Here is a 19,938-nt window from a genome sequence, read left to right as displayed (position 1 = left end):
CAAATGGCTTTGATTTATATATATATTATAAACATAGATATAGATATAGATTCCTAGCTCTTCTCATAAAAAAAAATCCTAGCTCTTTATTTTTCCTAAAAATTAATAAATTTACATTTTAAATCCTATATAATTTATAGTTGTAACATACTAAAACAAATTATTTTAAAAGTAATAACTTAAACCCTTAAATTTTAAAAAAGTAATAATTACATTATCGTTTCAAAATTAATAAATCAAAAACTTGATTTCATAATTCAATTGATATTAAATCTCAAATATAATGTTGTTCCACTTAAATATGCTGATATTTAATTAGTTTTTTTCTTTTAATATCAAGGTTTCATTTATACTTTTGAATTTATAAGATTTAATTTGTTAAATTTTAGAATCTCAATTAACTGTAGGTTCTAGATTATTCTAAAAAAAAAATCTCAAATTTATCATAAGTTAAATCTCAAAAGAAAAAAATTTATTTAAAAAAAATATTTGTGGGTTTTATTTCGCTTAGCTGGTAAAATCTATTGTCGTTAGTAAGAGATTTAGGGTTCAAACCTATATATGTATATAAAAAGAAGTCATCATAGAATTTAGTTCATTAGTTTTGAAATTATTGGATTTAGTTTGTTATGCTCGAGAAATATAACGTTTAAAATGAGTTTTTTATTTTATTTTTTTTTTTAAAAAGTGTTCTTAACTTTCTTTATATATGATGATGTCAAAAATTGTCAGTAACTCGCGCAATCCTCACATGCTTTAGACAAAACATGTGCAACAAAGAAGAAGAAGAAGACCTCACAGAGAGTATCGGTGTACTATTGGCCAAATATCCTTCGAATGTTAAATTAGAGAACTTTTACAATTCTAGAGTGCCAAAGCTGAGGGGAAATTATGCGTACCTTGGTTTGTAAGAGTTTTGGGGTTTTTATAATAATGTAGAGCTAACATTCGTTTCTTAGCGGAGATGGACTTTCCTTATAGGGAAGATCCTCATAAATACACGTATCTTGCGAGATCCTTTCCTTATAGGGATTCCCTTGATTAGGGTTAATCGTGGGGTACAAGATATTTCCTTATATAGATATTCGTGGAGGTCAAGCAAGGTCATGCTGGACTTGTCATGCTCTTTATTCCCCTTGGCTTCTTTTACTCCCGTCGGCCTTTCTTACTCCCACCGGCCTCTCTTTTCTCGTTAGCCTAGGGATTCCCATCATCTCATATAGATGTCGTCGGGTATTGAGGTGATGTCGTCGGCCTATGGCGTTGTCAATTTCGTACTACTTCACACGTATATGAAGCTGACGGGCTCAATGGAGTCGTCGACTTCTTTGTATGCAATGAGTTTATTTCTTCCTAAAAAACACCCTTGTCAGCTGCCCTCTACTCCATGATTTTGTCGGCTTTTAGCTGACGGGTCATGGAGTGCAATCTATAGCTTTTTTTTTTTTTTTTTGGAAAAAGGGGTATCATTAATGGTTCTTGAGCAGCTTTTATTAAATGCTAGAATAGGTGGCACAAGTTGGTTGGTCTCAATTCTGAACAAAAGCGTTGCTTCGTTTTTTGTGTTCCTTCGTCCTATAAATAGTTCATCACCTCTTCTTATTTTTCCTTATTTCATCTCTACGAATCATAAGAGAGAGAGTTGTCATCCTGTTACCTTCGTCACAGTCACCTTCGTCACAGTCACCTCACTGCCGTCAACCTTAGAAGGGGTCGTTGCTTTCAACCCGTCCGCTTATTTTTGTAAGTTTTCTTCTTCCTGTCTTCATTTATATCTTTGCATCCCGTCCCCCCATTCGTTTTGAGACCTCGTCAAGATAGGTTCTTAGATAATACCTATGTTGCTTGTAGGTGGATAGATGTCAGATGGGGAAGCAGTGAGTGAACTATCGTCAGCAGTCCGTGAGGGTGTGGGCTACGATGAAGTATTTCCGTCAGGGCGTCGTCTTTCCCCTTGGTCCCCCGAAAGGGAGCCATCTACCCATTCCTTGAGTGATGAGAACGAGGATGAAGGAGATGTGGAGGACAAATACGACGAGAGAGAAAGGGACGGAGTGGAAGAGGAAGGTGAAGAAGAGGGTGAGGAGGAGGAGGATAAGGACAAAAGTGGGGATGACGGGGGGAACACCCTCTGAGGGAGGTTCAGGAATCAAGAGGACGACGGAACCCGTCCTTTATTCTTCCTGCAATGTGGATGGTCAATGACTTTTACCTGAAGATGACGACCAAAATATTTAAGGAACTTTAGGATCGTTATCAAATCCCTAAAAACATCCCCAGCTGTCTGCCCAGGAAGTTTGAATGATGTTATTTTGGGAAGACTGCAAACGTTGGCATGTACAACGCTATGTTTGCGGCGTGATTGAGACTACCACTAACGGAACTGCACCGTCAGCTAGCCAATTATTTAAGTTTGTCCGTCAATCAAATAGCTCCCAATTCTTGGAGGATATTTATAGGAGCTGAAGTGCTTTGGGGATGTCTTAATGGTGGGAACCGTTGGCTTACCCTCGACGAGTTCTTTTATTGCTACAGACCCCAACACATCTCCTCATCCCAGGGGATCTATCACTTTGCAGCAAGGATAATGTCACTCAGGCTGGTGTCAGACATGCCTGACTCAAACATGAATTGGAAAAATAGGTATTGTTTCGGTCAAGGGGCAAACTGAGTGTGCCGTCAAGAGGAGTGGGACACTATGCCCCATGGTTTTGACAAAACTAGATTTAGGTTTAGCACTGCCAGCATTCTCCCTCTTATTCATTCATTTGTTGTGTATTTAACGTCGTTCGTTGCTTTTTCTGTTTCAGCTAGCATCTGTCCACAAATAATCGACAAGTAGGAGGCTTTCATCCATTGCGTGCTAGAGATCCCTTTTGGTGAATGAAAGTGGAAGGATCTTGTTACTCTAGACACTACACGCCTACTGTAGCTCATAGATTGAACGCTTACTCTTGTCGATGTAAATGTCCACTTTCTTCTGTTCATTCTTACCTGTACTAACGTCTACCTTTCTAATGTCCATCTTTTGTCCTTGGCAAAAATGGAAGCAGGAAGGTAGAGGGCCTTGGTAAGGGCGTCAACCGCTGCGTGCAAATAGAAGGAGAAGGAGGGGGTGTCAACGTCGACTCCCAAGGTCGTTGGCAAGGGATCGTCCAAAAGGAAAAATAAAGGGAAGGATGATCGTCCACTCAAGAAAGGACCGATCATCCCTATGGGTGACAAATAATTAAAGAAGTCGTCGCCTCCCAAACCTAGCCATGGAGCTGGTAAGGGTTTGATGACGGTGATGGGTCCCGTCACCCAGGGAAACGTTCATTGTCTTCTCACTCATAAGGAACATGCCGTTGAGACAGTAAAGTCAATCATTAAGGAGGCAGACTTGGACTCTTGTGTTGAGCAAACAACAAAAGACTTGGGAGCCGGGTCTTTTTTACCTTTCTAGGGTACGTTCTTTTCTCAGACTTTCTTCCACACTATTTTTCATTCATTGGCTGACGGTTGCCTTGATTTCAGGCGTTGGTGCGTATGAAGGCAATCCAAGATAGGTGTGTCGCCCAAAAAAGGGTGATTAGTCGGCTTCAAAAGCGTCAAGAGACCCAGAACAAGGAGCAGGGGCAATACAGGGAGGCCATCTGCACCCTCAACAAGAAGCTGACAACTATTACTAAAAAACTGAAGCAATAATCCAACCTCTGAGAGAAGGCGCAAAAGGACAAGGATAACTTAGAGAAGGAGCTGACGACCCTTCAAGAGCAGATGGAGAAAGCCAAAGGCGACGCCATGGTGGATTTTAAGGCCTTGCAATATTTTATTGATACGTGTGTCGTCTACTATGGCGAAGGTTTTGATGACTACCTGAAGCAGGTTGGGTTCGTCTATCTAGACCTTGACTTGTCCAAGATCTCCATGGATGACCAAGTGCCAATGACTCCTGCTAGTGCTTACACCGTCAATGAGGAGACCGACAACTCTGCTCACTCAAAGTAGGATCCGAAAGATGACGGTGTGGTTCTTGCTTAACCTGCTTTCAAAGTCCCCGTCGCTCCCTTGGTCTTGTTTGCTAAAGACCCTCCTTCAAAAGATGCTAAGAGCCCTTCTGCCCCGGATGCCTAGAATCCTTCATCCTAGTTTTATCTTTTCAAATTTTTAAGTATCTTGTCTTATTTTCAGATAATATTAAATGCCCTTTTGTTTTTGGGCTTTGTTGTAAACATTTCCTTTTATTTATGGCATCTGTTTAATGCTTTTGTTATGTGTTGATTCTTATCTTGAGATATGCATATGTCCATCCACCTTGGGACTAGCATACATGTTCGGATGTACCTATCCTCTAAAGGACTTGGTGAATAGTTGGGATGAACACGTCCACTTGTGGACTTAGTAATGAACTCGTCCGCTTGTGGACTTGATAACTTCAAGGCATCATCATGGGATGAACTCATCCACTTGTGGACCTAATAATGAACTCGTCCACTTGTGGACTTAGTAATTTCAAGGCATCCCTATGAGATGAACTCGTCCATTTGTGGACCTAATAATGAACTAGTCCACTTGTGGACTTAGTAATTTCAAGGCATCCCCATGGGATGAACTCGTCCACTAGTGGACCTAATAATGAACTCGTCCACTTGTGGACTCGTTAATTTGGTGGCACCCCTTGGGACAGACCTGTCCACTTATGGACTTAATCACAGATGTAGTTTCATAGAGACATATACATACACAGGTCATATCTGAATAACTCCTCTAATTGTGATAAATGTGTGTATAAGTAAAAAATTGTTCTTGAAAGAATAAAAAGCCGCCTTTTGGGCTTAAAAAGTATTGTAGATAGTAAAAATTAACTAAAATGAAGTAAACTGGAAATGAGGAGTGTTGTTCTTCATGTCGTCGTCTACTAGTAGTATCTTTTCAGGTGCTCCATGTTCCATGGGTGGCGCAACTTCTGCCCGTCCAGCATCTCTAGGTAATAGGTATCTTTCCTTTGCCACGAAGTGATTTTGTAGGGTCCTTTTCAATTAGGTCCCAGCTTTCCCTGGGAGGGATTTCTAGTAGAGCTCGTGACCTTCCTTAGGATGAGGTCTTTGACTTGGAAATCTCTACGTCTAACTCTGGAGTTGTAGTGCTTGGCCATAAGGTCCTGGTGTTGTGCTAACTTTGTTCAATTGTTGCCCTGACCTCATCTACCAGGTCAAGCTGTAGGCGCATGGCTTCGTTATTCCTGCTTTCATCATGGTTCTCCACCCTGTAACTTGTGAATCCGACCTCAGCTGGGATAACGGCCTCGCTGCTGTATGCTAAGCGAAATGGCGTCTCTCCCATAGGAGTTCTGGCCGTCGTCCTGTACGCCTATAGTACGCTTGGCAACTATTTTGGCCATATACCATTTGCCCCCTTGAGCCGATTCTTGATAATTTTGAGCAAGGATCGATTCGTGACTTCAACTTGTCCATTGTCTATTGGTGGGTACCTTTCCTCCGCGCCTCGAAGTGCTCGACTAATGTAGTATACGTGTTTCTGTACCCTGTCTTCTTCTTTGACTAAGGTTGCACTGACGGCAACCAGGGATACAACCAAGTAGAGGAATAGCTCTTCCCCTGGTTTGGAGGGACTCAGCAACAGCGGGTAAGAGAGGTAGGCCTTTAGATCCTCAAATGCTTTTTGACACTCGGTCGTTCACTCAAAAGACTTCTTTAGCGTGTGGAAGAAAGGTAGGCACTTGTCCGTTGCCCTTAATACGAACCTATTCAGCGCAGCTACCTTGCCATTGAGGCTTTGTACTTCTTTCACGTTCCTTGGTGGCGCCATTTCTATTATGGCCGGGATCTTGTCTGGGTTGACTTTGATACCTTTCTGAGACACCATGAACCCTAGGAACTTTCCAGCCATCACCTCGAACGCACACTTGCTCTGATTGAGCTTCATGTTTAGGAGCAAAAGGTGTCAAAGGTCTCCTTGAGATCGTCCAAATGGTCGTTCTCCCTTCGGCTTTTTACCAGTATGTCGTCAACGTAGACTTGGACATTCCTTCCAATCTGATGTGCAAACATCTTGTTCATGAGCCTTTGATATGTTGCGTCCGCGTTCTTGAGACCGAACGACATTACTTTATAGCAAAAAAGGCATTAGCTGGTGATGAACGAAGTCTTCTCCTGATCAGTTTCGTCCAGTTTGATCTGGTTGTAACCAGAAAAAGCATCCATGAAGCTTGATAACTGGTGTCTGGCTGTAGAGTCTACTAGGACGTCAACCCGCGGAAGGGGGTAGCTATCTTTGGGGCATGCTTTGTTCAGGTCCTCAAAGTTTACACACATCCTCCACTTTCCATTGGCCTTTTTAACCATTACTACATTGGCCAGCCAGTCAGGGTAGTTCACCTCCCTAATGAATTCCACATCTTGCAATTTGCGGACTTTTTCCGCTATGGCCTTGTCCCATTCCTAGGCGAATACTTGATTCTTCTGTCGAATAGGGGGAAAGAGGGTGGCACATTCAACCTGTGCACCATGACTGAAGGGTCAATCCCAGGCATATCATCATGACTCCAGGCAAAAATATCCTGATTTTCTTTTAAGAACGTCGTGAGTGCCTATCGGATCGGCGGATTAGCAAGGGTGCCGATCTGCCGATCCTGGTCATCCGCTCAGGCTTAGAGTTGTCGAGGGGTATCTCTTCCAATCCCTTGACGGGTTCTGCAACCGTCCGCTGCTCTTCTATGCTCATGGTCTGTAGATGGTTGTCCATCTCCAACATTACTACGTAACACTCGCGTGCCGCCATTTGATCCCCACATACTTCTCCAACTCTATATTCGATGGGGAACTTAGTCATCAGGTGATAAATTGAAGTCACAGCCTTCCATAAGTTGAGGGTAGGTCATCCTAGGATGGCATTGTAGGCAGACGAGCAGTTGACCACAAGGAATGTTACATCCTTAGTGATTTGCTAAGGGTAATCACCAACCGTTACGGGCAATATGACTACACTGAGGGGATATACTCTTATTCCTCAGAACCCAACAAGCGGGCCATTAGTTAGAACCAATCGTTCTTTTTCAATCCTCATCTGCTGGAACGCTAGGTAGTAGAGGATGTCAACAGAGCTTCCATTGTCAACTAGGACCTGGTGTATGTTGTAGTCCCTTACCCGTATGCCAACGAGTGCATCGTCATACGGGTGGTGGAGACGTCAAGCATCTTCCTCTAAGAATCCAATGAAGGGGTTGTCGACCCGCGCCAATTTTGGGATGAAGCTCGTCAGCTAAATGTTCGGAACCATCCTTAAGTAAGTCTTATTGGCCTTTTTAGATGAGCCAAAAGCTGTAGTTCCCCCCCCCCCCACAATCATTCTTATGTCTCCTAGGAATGGCTTAGGACACTCGTTCTCCCTTCGGGCAGCCTGTTCTTGCTACGCATCCGTCCTTTCCTTGCTGACAAACCTTTGTAACTTTCCTTATCTGATAAGAGCTTCTATTTGCTGCTTCAAGTTGTAGCAATTGGATGTATCATGACCGTGATCACGGTGAAAACGGCAGTACTTGTCTCTAGACCTCTTACTAGGGTCTCCCTTTAGCTTGCCAGGAAATCAAGGCTTCTTTATCCTTGATCTACATTAAGACTTGATCGATCGAGGCATTGAGCGGGGTGAAACTTTCCAACCTCCCAGTGGGGGGTTTGGAGAGTCTATCTTCCCATCGGTCTCCAGTCCTAGTTGTCTTTTATCCCCTATCCTGCCGTGCCTCTTCCTGTCTTTCCCTCTTCTTGGGCTTCTCTTTTAAGGCAAGCAACACGTCTTCCGCGTTCATGTACTTAGTAGCCTTGTAAAGCACGCCTGACATAGTCTTCGGGTCATTTTTGTATAAGGAAAACAAAAACCTCCCTTTCCGTAACCCATTCGTGAATGCAACCACGAGTATCTTGTCGTTAACTTTATCAATTGAGAGGGCCTCTTTGTTAAAGTGGATAATGTAAGACCTCAGCGTTTTGTCCTCCCGTTGCTTAATGTTCATCAGGCATATAGTGGAGTTCTTATACCTATGCCCCCCGATAAAGTGCGAGGCAAACTGGGCGCTCAACTCCTTGAAGGTACTAATGGAGTTTAGCGTCAACTTGCTGAACCAAACCCTTGCAGGGCCCTTTAGTATAGTGGGAAAGGCCCGACACATGATCTCATCTGCCACGCCTTGCTGGTGCATCAGGGTTTTGAAAGACTCCAGGTGATCTAAGGGATCCTTAGACCCGTCGTAGGCCTCTACCTGCGACATGCGGAACTTCAGTGGAAGGGGAAACGAAGTGACGGATGTAGTGAATGGTGAATCAGTTAGATGGACCAACTCGTGGAGGTCACTAGACACCTGTCCTCTGAGGGCGTTCATCATGAAGTCCATCCGTTCCTTCGTCATTTGCATCTCCGCGACCATGTATGGTGGAGCCGTATCTGTAGCGGATGGACGGCTTGTATCCTGTTGCTCTTGTTTGGTTGGGGCGTTGCTGCCCTCCGACCCATCTTGGTCCCTTTTTTCAGCGCTGGTACCTTCTTCATCCTCCTCTTGATTGTTAAGCCTTGCATTTTTTTTTTGGGCATAATTGTTCCTCTAGGTCACGGTTTTGCTTGGTGAGGCATTCTACAGCCACAACGAGAGTCTAAACCTGTCTCTTAAGGGCAATGGTACGTAGTTCGTCTCCTTGATTATTGTTGGTGGTCGTCATCGAGCGAGTAAGTACAATGCAACTTTTTGTTTGGGAAACGGTAGTATGGCTTACAACTTTCCCACAGACGGCGCCAACTGATGATGCCAAATATCGTCAGTAAGTCGTACAATCCTTACATGCTCTAGACAAAACTTGTCCAACAAAGAAGAAGAAGAAGACCTCACAGAGAGTTCCAGTGTGGTACTGTCCAAATACCCTTCAAAGGTTAAGTTAGAGAACTTTTACAACTCTAGAGTGCCAGAGTTGGGGGAAATTATGCGTACCTCGGTTTGTGAAGGTTTTGGGGGTTTTTATAGTTGCGTAGAGCTGACATTCGTTTCTTGGCGGAAAGGGTTTTTCCTTGTAGGGAAGATTCTCATAAATACACGTATCTTGTGGGATCCTTTCTTTATATATAGGGATTCCCTTGATTAGGGTTAATCGTGGGGTATAAGATATTCCCTTGTATAGATATTCGTGGAGGTCAAGCAAGGCCTTGCTAGACTCGTTATGCTCTTTATTCCCGTTGGCTTCTTTTATTCCCGTCGGCCTTTCTTACTCCCGTTGGCCTCTCTCTTCTCGTTGGCCAGAGGATTCCCGTCATCTCATGTAGATGCCATCGGGTATTGAGGTGATGTCGTCGGCCTATGGTGCTGTCAATTTCGTACTACTTCACACGTATATGAAGCTGACGGGCTCAATGGAGTCGTCGACTTCTTTGTATGTAACGAGTTTATTTCTTCCTAAAAACCACCATTGTCAATATATATATATATATATATATATATATATATATATGTCTTTTGTCATTCGCAAAATCTTTATCTTACGATCTTATTCAATGAATAAGGTTTTATAAATTCTAAAAAATCTCTTTTATGAATGGAAGGAGTCATCATAGAATAGGAGGAGCCTAATTAGAGAGTTACCTTGCACATTTTATGCTATAGGAACCATCCAATTGTCCAAACCCACAAAATTCTTATACTAGATCACCTTCACTTTACCATCCACAAAAACAAGCATTCACTATCAACTCACTCTTGCATAAGCCATCATAGTTCCTACCACTTAGTATAAGATTTTCAAAATAGATCATCATCAATACATCCAACTCTACTAGTGTTACAACTCCTCCATCATAAGTCATAAGCATAATGAAATTTTGTGAATCCAAATATGAGAGAAGGAACAAAGTGATCATTGATGCTATGCTCGTGAGATCCTAGGATTTGAACCACCAAAAAGCCTTGTGCATCAACCTACTCAATCTGTCCAAACTATCCGATTCTTTCCACCTTTCCCTGCTTGTATCCACATAAATATAATATTGATTTCAAGCAGGTGGCATCAACGATAACTGATATGACACTCATACTTATTCTGGTGCATGTAAGTACTATTTTTCTACCCTTAAGTAATTAGGACTTCTTATATTAGTTAATTAGCTATTTTGTGATAGATTGATTGAGTTATGTAGATCTATAGACATTGAGAGACAAAAATGTTTGATCTATAGTAATTTTTTATTAGATTGAATTTTTTCCTAGTATAGACATATGGGGCATCAAATCATGATTGTTGCAAAAAAAATTCTTTATATACGAGTAGATCTATTTTCACATGTCATTAACTAATATTCATGCATCGCGTAAAAAATGTGATGACATTCATTGCATTACTTCAAGTGTTAGACCAAATTTTTAAATGAGATTAATTAAATTTACTAAATTTTTTGGGTTTAATTTTTTCTCTCTCTAGTCTCTTTGCTAAGAAACTAGATAGTAGAACTTATGTTATCTTCTTCGAAATGGTATTTCTTTCCCTCTTATAACAATGTTATTAGTATGGCTTGTTGGCTTTCCTTTTTGGAGCGGGGAACCACTGTCTCTCTTGTCCTCAAAATTTATGTCTCTTTCCATCATTTTCATTGACTTTTTTCGTCATGTACTTTGTGTTTTTTTTCCCTCTCTTACCATGGAAGACGTCCTAAAGGATTGGAAGAAAATCTCCCTCACTAACACAAAAGGAGTAAAAGTCAATCTGAAGAAATCAAAGAATCTGAGTAGTTGAGAACATGTCCTCACAGCAAAATTTATGACCAAAAAAGCCCTCAATGTAGAAGCAGTTGGTAGAAATGATTTCAAAATCAGAAAGGCTAGCGATCACATTCTCCTATTTGTGTTTGAACTTGAAACTGATACAGAACAGGTATTAGAAACAGAGCCTTGGTCTTTCAATAAGCACATGGTCATCTTTCAACGTTATGATTTCTCTATTCCTACAAGAAAGTTAAGGTTTACATCTACAACTTTTTGGATTCAAATGCATGGGTTGCTGGTTAGTATGTTTGATCCTAAGACAACTATCGAAATTGGGGAAATGATAGGTACTATCTCTCCATCCGATCATTTGAATGAGATGGTCAAAGATTTTCTCCAAGTTAGAGTGAAGGTCGATGCTTCAAAACCTCTTTGTAGGGGTTGAAAGATAGCTATCAACGCCACTGATGTCATATGGGTCTCCTTTAAGTATGAGCTTCCAAACTTTTGCTACTTGTGTGGTAGGGTGTCCCACGCAGATAAAGAGTGTGATATTTGGCTTGCTAGCAAAGGAACTCTCATGTTAGAGTAACAGGAATATGGTGCTCGGCTTCGAGCCTTACCGTATAATCCCGAGAAATTCTCCTTTACTACTGTATTAAGAATGGGTGACGGTTATGTTCATACTAAACTAGAGAGCTCAGTCCCAAGAAATTTACATGCTCACGATGATACATCCCATCACCAAGCCTCCGGTGAATTTTCTAATCATCCCTAGGGCGGTGACGGTATCATTGACAACACAGTAGTTACAAATTTTACAACCTCGAATTTTGCGACAATTATTTTCCGGAATGTGGCTCAGGATGTTACCATTAATAATGAGGTAACAGATGCAATCTGAAATTTTCAGCTTCCCATAATCAGTTTCAAGAGTTTGAATTACAATTAAATGAGATTGATTCGGCCATTAAGAAGTTTGACACAAATAATATCTCCATATCTATAACCGATCCTGATACTAATATTTTGCCCATTACTACAGATCTTAATGGAGAGATTTTAGGAGAGAATTATGACAACACTCAAGACTCCTCTAGCACGGGTCTTTTAGCTCCACGAAAGTGGAAAAAAATAGCACGACCCCAACCCTACTGATTCCCATATGCAAAATATCGTTTCGAGTAAAAGAACCAAAGATGAAGGTGAAGAAACTCAACCCGAGCTACCCAACAAAAAGTGCCAAGTCTTTGAGGAGAATGGCCAAGAAAATTCAATGATGGAGGCTGCAATGCAACCTCGGCAATCTCAATGAGTTTTCTATTTTGGAACTGTCATGAGCTTGGGAACTTTTGTACAAGGAAGGAGCTTGAATTAGTGGTTCGGACAAAAGATCTCTCTGTAGTGTTTTTAGTCGAAACGAAGCTAGGCTAAAAGAAATCAAACACAACTTAGATTTTGAGAATTTGTTTTTTGTTGAGAGAAATAACAAAGGGGGAGGATTGACACTATATTGGCGAAATTCGATTGATCTGGATGTTGACACTTTCTCCAAAAACCATATAGACGCCATAATCAATGAAGGAAAGGAGGATGAGTGGAGGTTCATGAGCTTTTATGGTGAACCATGACGCTTAAACGGTTTGAATCTTGGAATATGCTCTGCCAATTGAATAATAGATTTAGCTTACCATGGCTTTACGCTAGGGATTTCAATGAATTATTGAGAAGCTATGAAACGTTGGGAGGCAACAATAGAATTCAAGCTCAGATGCAGCTATTTTAGGATGTAGTGGACGAGTGTGGCTTCCTTGATCTCGGGTTTGTTGGATCTTAATATACTTGGCCAAAACAATCTAGGAAAGGCTTGATCATGGTTTTGCAAACAATGAATGGCTTATGAAATTTGCTAGTACAAAAGTTCACCACCTTTCATCGGATACATCTTACCACAGTTCACTTTGGATTGTACTAGATGGTTTGGAGCTGCCCTATACTGTAAAGCCATTCAGGTTCGAAGAAATGTGGCTATCTAATCTGATTTGTGCCAAAATTGTTGAAGCCATGTGGTCCTCAAGGTACATAGCTAATCCATCCGTGGAGGTTATAAGGAAAATTGATAAATCTGGCAAAGAATTAAATAGATAGCACCGGGTTTACTTTGGGAATGTTAGAGAGGAATTAGAAAAAAAGAGAAGATTATTCAAGAATGCTGAGGAAGAAGCCATGAGAACTGGGGTAAATTTCAGAGTACATGCTTTGAAGCTAGAGATTAATGATCTCATTGATAAGGAGAACCGGTTGTGGACCAACGCACAAAGGTACTATGGGCAATAAACGGAGATAAGAATTCCAATTTTTTTCACAACCGTGCAACACAACAGAAACGGAAAAATTCAATCCTTAAAATTCGACACACATTTGGTTAGTGGAGATCAAGTTCTGAAGACATGGACAAGTGCTTAATAGATTACTACCAAGAACTTTTCACTTCGGCTCACCTACAAAATTCTGATGCAGCAACCAACTCCATAAGTTTCATCATTAGTGCAAACACATACTCTTAGCTCTCAGCAGATTTCAAGGCCAGGGAAGTTCAAGCAGCTCTAAAGTAGACGGCCCCTTTAATAGTCCCAGGCCTGGACGATATGCCTCTTTTATTCTACAAATTTTTGGAGTTTAACCAATGATGATGTAACTCAATCAGTTCTTAAATTCCTTAATTCTTCCTCTCTTCCTGAACACCTAAATCACACTTTTATCACCGTTATCCCAAAAAAGAAAAACCCCGAATATATCTCTGCATTCATACTTATATGCCTTTGTAATGTATTGTATAGGATTTTTTCAAAAGTATTGGCAAATAGGTTGAAAAGAATCTTACCAAAAATTATCACAAAACATCAAAGTGTTTTTACTAAAAGTTGCCTTAATTCTGATAATATTTTGGTAGCTTTTAAATCTCTCCACAGTATGCAGAAACACACAGGATAAAATTAATTTATGACTATCAAATTTCATATAAGTAAAGCTTATGACAGGGTGAAATGACCATATCTTGTAGCGGTTATGACAAAAATGGGCTTCAATGATCAAACTTATCATGCTATGTATCACAACTATTTCTTACTCAGTTCTTGTTAATAGAGAACCAAAAGGCATGATATACCTATCCAAAGGTATTAGATAGGGTGGCCATTTATCCTCTTTCCTCTTCCTGCTATGTATTGAAGGTTTGCATGGTCTCATCAACAAAGCAGCAACCAATGGTGACATCTAGGGCAATGTTATAAATACCGTTTTGGAACCTCTTTCAATTTGTCCATTGGAACAAAATGTTTCAATACCAGCCTATTTCGGCATACCGTTGCATATTATTTCGGGGTTTTGCTATTTTATAAATATATATATATATATATATATATATATTGATAAACAAACCATGTGAATTATTAAGGGTTTTAATTTTTTTTTCCTTTTTTGATAGGAAAGGGTTTTAAAGTTATAAGTACATATTTGATTAAAATATGCATTTTTTTTTTTATAATTACTTCATTTAAATTATTTTTTTCATTAAAGTACTAAACTCTTTTGATGCAACACTATGGAGACATGACTACTCTCAAATATTTATAACACTCTTCCATTCCAAGTTACAAAATAAATGAAAAGGTTGTCAGTGGCTCAATAAAAACTAGCTTGTAATTCTATGCATATGCATGTATACACTTAAAAATATACAATAAGATACATAATATAATTCTTATATATATAATTTAAATACTATTGATAGTCATTTTTATATTTTGTTAACTCTATAAAAAAAATTTGTAAGGATATTATTAGGTATAGAATGTAAATTGTTCATGTTTTTTTTTTTTCAATTATTGTGAAACACTTTTTTTACGATTCATTTATTTTAAACTCTTTGGTTTTTGTACTTAATAACTCACTTGAATGAATATTTATGATGTGGTCCCACATTTGATTCTAAAATTAAGAAATAAAACTCTCTAAGAATAAATAATTTAGGACACATGGCGTAAAATTGGAACTTTAATTTGGAATTTAAATTTCAGTTTCTCTCAGCTTTACCTATTATTATATATATAGATTCGTCTAGCACACTACCCAAGCCAACTGCATTTCCTAATTCTAACATTTGTTTTTCCTTTTCTTTTTACCACCCATCCGTTTCACACTTTTACTTCTTTCACATTTGTAGCTTTTCTACTTTTTCTCTAGTTGTCTCTCCTCCACACATTTTGGGACTCTTCCACTTCTTTATTTATAATTTATTATCTTCATCTTCAACATTTGTGGTTTCCTCTGGTTTCCTTTGGCTCTCTCCTCGCAGTATTTTTTTTCCTTATCTCAGTTCTCACTTTAAGTTCCCCCAAAACAACTCATCATCGCCAGATCAAACTCATCGTTGATGGTTTTTAAAGATGTAGTTGTACAATTTGGTATGTGCATTTCATTTTTTTCCCTTAAAATTTATACCGGCCGAATCTTAAATTTCAACCAGAATTTACCAAAATAACCCGAAACACCCGAAATAATCCTAAATAGTCCAAATTTTACTAGAGGTGGAACAAGGGAGGTTTGCCATTCCGGTTTGCTTACCGGTATGGTATTTTTCAGCCATTTCGATTGCAATGGAACGATATCCATAACATTGATTCGAGGTTATTCTCTATGTAGAAATAGCTCTCACCTGACACACTTCTATTTTGCAAATGACAATCTTTTGTTTTGCCGGCCTACAATTAGGAGTGCCAAAAAATCCTTAACATCCTGGATTCTTATGCTCAGTGCCCAGGACAACAAATTAATAGAAGCAAAACTGTAATCTTTTTCAGCAAGTCTACTTTTGAAGACATTAGAGACCATATTAAATTAGCCTTGGGCGTTCTGGAGATAAAGTAGTATGAGAAATATTTGGGGTTGCCATCTCTTGTAGGGAGAAACAAAAAAGCCAGTTTCAATTATATAAAGGAGAAGGTGTGGAAGAAGATTCAAGGGTGGAAAGAAAAGTTACTATCTCAAGTAGGAATGGAAGTGCTAATTAAGGTTGTGGTCTAAGTCATCCTAACATACACAATGAGTTGCTTCAAACTTCTTGTGAATTTGTGCATGAAGATTGAAAGCCTTATTAGGAAGTTTTGGTGGGGACCAAAAGGAGAGCAAAGAAAAGTTCATTGGGTAAAATGGGAAACACTTTGTCAACCTATATCAGATGGAGGAGTGGGATTTAAGGATCTAGCCATTTTTTGATGAAGCTTTATTAGATAAGCAAGCATGGATACTATTACATCATAAGAATTCTTTGTTCTACCAAGTCTTTAAATCGAAGTTTTTTCCTCATTGCTCTATAATGGAGGCTTTAGATTCCACTTGTGGCTCCTATGCATGGCACAACATCTTAAGGGATCGTGATGTCCTTTTGAAAGGTCCTAGATGGAGAGTGGGTTGTGGAGAGTCTATAGGGGTTTGGAATGATGCCTGGTTACCATCCTTTAAGTAGCCAAGAATTTTATCCTTTTTTATTGTTGATTTTGAGGAAACAAAGGTATGTGATCTTATAGACCCAGTTTCTAAACAGTGGGATTCGACCAGGATACAAGGTTTATTTAGCACTCAAGAGGTCGGGTTAATAACAAGTATTCCTTTATGTCACACCTATGTTGAGGACAAGCTAGTTTGGCCATACACATCATCGAGTATATATACAGTTAAATCTGGATATTGTTTTCTTACCAAAGAAAATTCTGCTCAGCCCAATATTGTGAATTCGAATCACGATGGGGGAGTTTGGAAACTTATATGGGGCTTGTCTGTCCTTAATAAAGTTAAAAATTTCCTATGGCGATCTTGTAAAGAGGCAATCCTTGTGATGAAAAATTTGAAGAGAAGGATGATAGTTGTGATCATTGTAATTCAAATGCAGAGAGTGTATTGCATGCTCTATGGGAGTGCTCAGCGATCTCGGTAGTATGGGACTCAGTTTCAAAGTTGAAGTTTCACCAAGCTTAAAGCTTTTCAACAATCACATAACTTGTCATCTATGCTCATGGAGAGGGAAAAAAATTTAAATTTGCTTGCAATGATTCTCTGGATAGTGTTGTACCGTTAGTACCAGATCATAGCCAATAATAGGGACTATCCCATCAACCAAGTTGTCCAGAATGCCCAGCAAGCACTTCTAGATTTCCACTGAGCAAACATTGTAATCTTATCTCAAAACTCTGCTCGTGATCTTCCTTGGGTCAGATGGACCCCCTACCTGCAAATTCTCTTAAGGTAAACTTTGACGGGGCAACCTTTAAAGATATCGAAATGGTAGGTCTGGGCACCGTGATTTCTCTTGGTCAAGCTCCCTCTCCGAGCAGGTTCCTTTCCCATATTCATCAGATATTGTCGAAGCTTTGGTTGCAACAAGAGCTATCTCTTTCGCTCTAGAACTTGGCTTTTCAACCTTTATCCTTGAAGGCAATTAAGAAATTGTGATCAAGAGCCTCATCAACGAGGATGTTTCTCTCTCCTTTTGGCCATATTCTTGCCTCGACCAAAGCCAACATAGATTCAAGCTGGTGTATTTCTTTCTCTCACATTTGTAGGCTTGGGAATTCTATCGTTCACAATCTAGCTAGACATGTTAGAGGTTTCTTAGTGTGGATGGAGAATATTGCTCTACACCTTTACTTTGTACTTTCAGCTAATTACGACTAAGTTTTCCTTAATGAAATTTCATGACGTTTTTTCTCAAGAAAAGAAAAAGGAAAGTGTTAGACCAAGTATAATGCATTTGTTATTTCCTATTGCCTTGGATTAGGGTTCATGGTGCTTGAACATTTCAAATATGTAGATCTATGCATTTCAAATGATTATAAAATGTACTAATCAATAAATTTCTCTCATAAAATGTCATTGTTCTTGGATCAACACTGAAAATTCCAGCATGTCACTTAATCTTACATGACATGAGATAATGAAAACAAAACCAAAAATAATAAACTTTGTTAGACATTGTCTAGAAAATTATTGAATACTCCGAGAGTACAATAAATGCATACTCTCCCCTCTCACATGAATTGTGGGTCCCATCATAAATTTAATTAGTAGGACTCGCAATTATGTGAGAGGAGAGAGCACGCATTTATAGTACTCCGAGAGTACTCAATAATTACCCAACACTGTCTAGGCCTGTCATTTAGCAATAAAAGTGACTGTGCTAGGCATGTAAATTCAATTAATGTAGAAGTAGTTGCTACTTTATTAGGAAGCTCTAATATGGCTCCTCGAACATTCTGTGTCTCTCTATGTCCTTCATTAAACGCTCCAAGGTCCACCCTATCCGAGGTTCATGGATGTTGGGATATCTTCTACAGTCCAAGGTCCATCTCCCTATTAATGGGCTTGCCACCTCATTTTGTCAACAAGAAATAGGCCCATCTCCTCATCAGGCCCAATGTTTCCTATGTTTAAGGCCACTTCCCTACAAATCTAAATAACACAATTAAACTAATGTAAAAACTAAGTGGCATTTTAATGTTATAGATGTATAGAACCCATAAAAATATAACACATATGTTATATTGTGTATATTTGTTAGGATTTTTATACGTGAGTAAGTCGTGTTATTATTTTTTTAATGAGTAATTGGATTTTTCCCACCTGTGATTTGGTCCATTTTAAAAGTGTCTATACGCGGTTTATTAAAAAAATGTCATTTAAATTGTAAAAATCCATTTTTTTTTTAGAAAACTACCCAACAACATGGTTTTCTAATATTAAGTTATTTTGATTGAATGAGCTTTTTAGTTTTTTTAGTTATATAATTTTAAAGATCAATTCAAATTTCCTATTTTAATAATTTTTTATATTGAATTTTTATGCAATTATTTAATTATGGCTTTTGTTAACGGGTGCTGGACAGAACCCGTTAAGTCTGCATAATTTTACTAAATTAGCCCTACTTTAATTAGGAAATCAAGAAAAACAACATCACATTAATGATGCGTGTCAGGCGGCATAAAAAAACAACAAATATTGCATGCTTTTACTTAAATACCCTTTCAACCATTTTTTTCCATCTCCTTTCTCTCATCTCACCGATTAAAATATCTCATTTTCTCTCTCTGTCACTCTCTATCTCTTCCCTCTCAGTCTTCCATGCTCAAGTCTCTCATCTTTGCTCAAGATCTCTCGCCGCCTCACCTAGCTGCCAACCTCCATAGCCATGGCCGCCGACCTCACCTCGCCGCCAGGTCTCTCATTTCTTCTCTCTCTGTCACTCTCTATCTCTTCCCTCTCATCCTTGCTCAAGATCTCTCGCTGCCTCACCTCGCCACCAACCTTCACAGCCCTCGTCGTCGACCTCCACAGCCCTCGTTGCCGACCTTCAAATCGATTAATCGGGTCGTGGGTATTTGGGATGGGTTCCGATGTGTGGGTTTTGGGTCATTGATTGATTGGTTGGGTTGGGATTTTAGGCCGGTGATGGTGTCGTGGTTGTGGCGGTGGTTGGTTGAGTTTTGGGCCAGCAATGTTTGTGGTTGTAGTGGGCTAGCGGTGTTTGTTAAAGATTTTGAGTTTTTTATTTATTTATTTATTTTAGGTTTTTGGATTTGGAATTTGTTGTGGGTATTTGGTTGTATTGTTTTTGAGTTGTATTTTGGGTGGTAGAGGAAGCTCTTGGTTGTGGCGGTGGTTGTAGCAGTGGTTGTTGGTGGCGACTGTCACTGGATGTGTGTTTGTAGATTGGCTGGTTTTGAGTAAATATATTATTTAATGTGGTTTACATATTATTTTAATGCTTAAAATCAAATAATAGAAGATGTGATAAATATTGAATGGTAAAATAATACTTTAAAATAATAAAGTAGGTGTGTGTCAAAATGTCATTTTTTATAAGAGAGCTGATGGTGATGCCCTAAAGCTAATCGGTTTTAGATGAAGGTATTGGAACAAAAAAAAGGGTATTTTGGTCTGGTTACAAAATAACTTGATTTTTCCAATAAAAAGCTGACACGGGCCTAAACATAGTCAGCTTTTTCCTACTATCCATAAAAAATGAGTATTTTATTATATTTTATACCACGTTAATGGGTGTTGTGCAGCACCCGTTAACAGGACCCTTTAATTATATATATAATTAGATTTGTAAAAAAAAAAAACCAATTAAACTGAAAAATAAAAAT

Source organism: Castanea sativa, chromosome 4 (assembly GCF_040712315.1).
Source record: "Castanea sativa cultivar Marrone di Chiusa Pesio chromosome 4, ASM4071231v1".
NCBI classification, from domain to species: domain Eukaryota; kingdom Viridiplantae; phylum Streptophyta; class Magnoliopsida; order Fagales; family Fagaceae; genus Castanea; species Castanea sativa.
The sequence above is the reverse complement of the archived record's forward strand: the minus strand, read 5'-3'. Positions refer to the sequence as shown.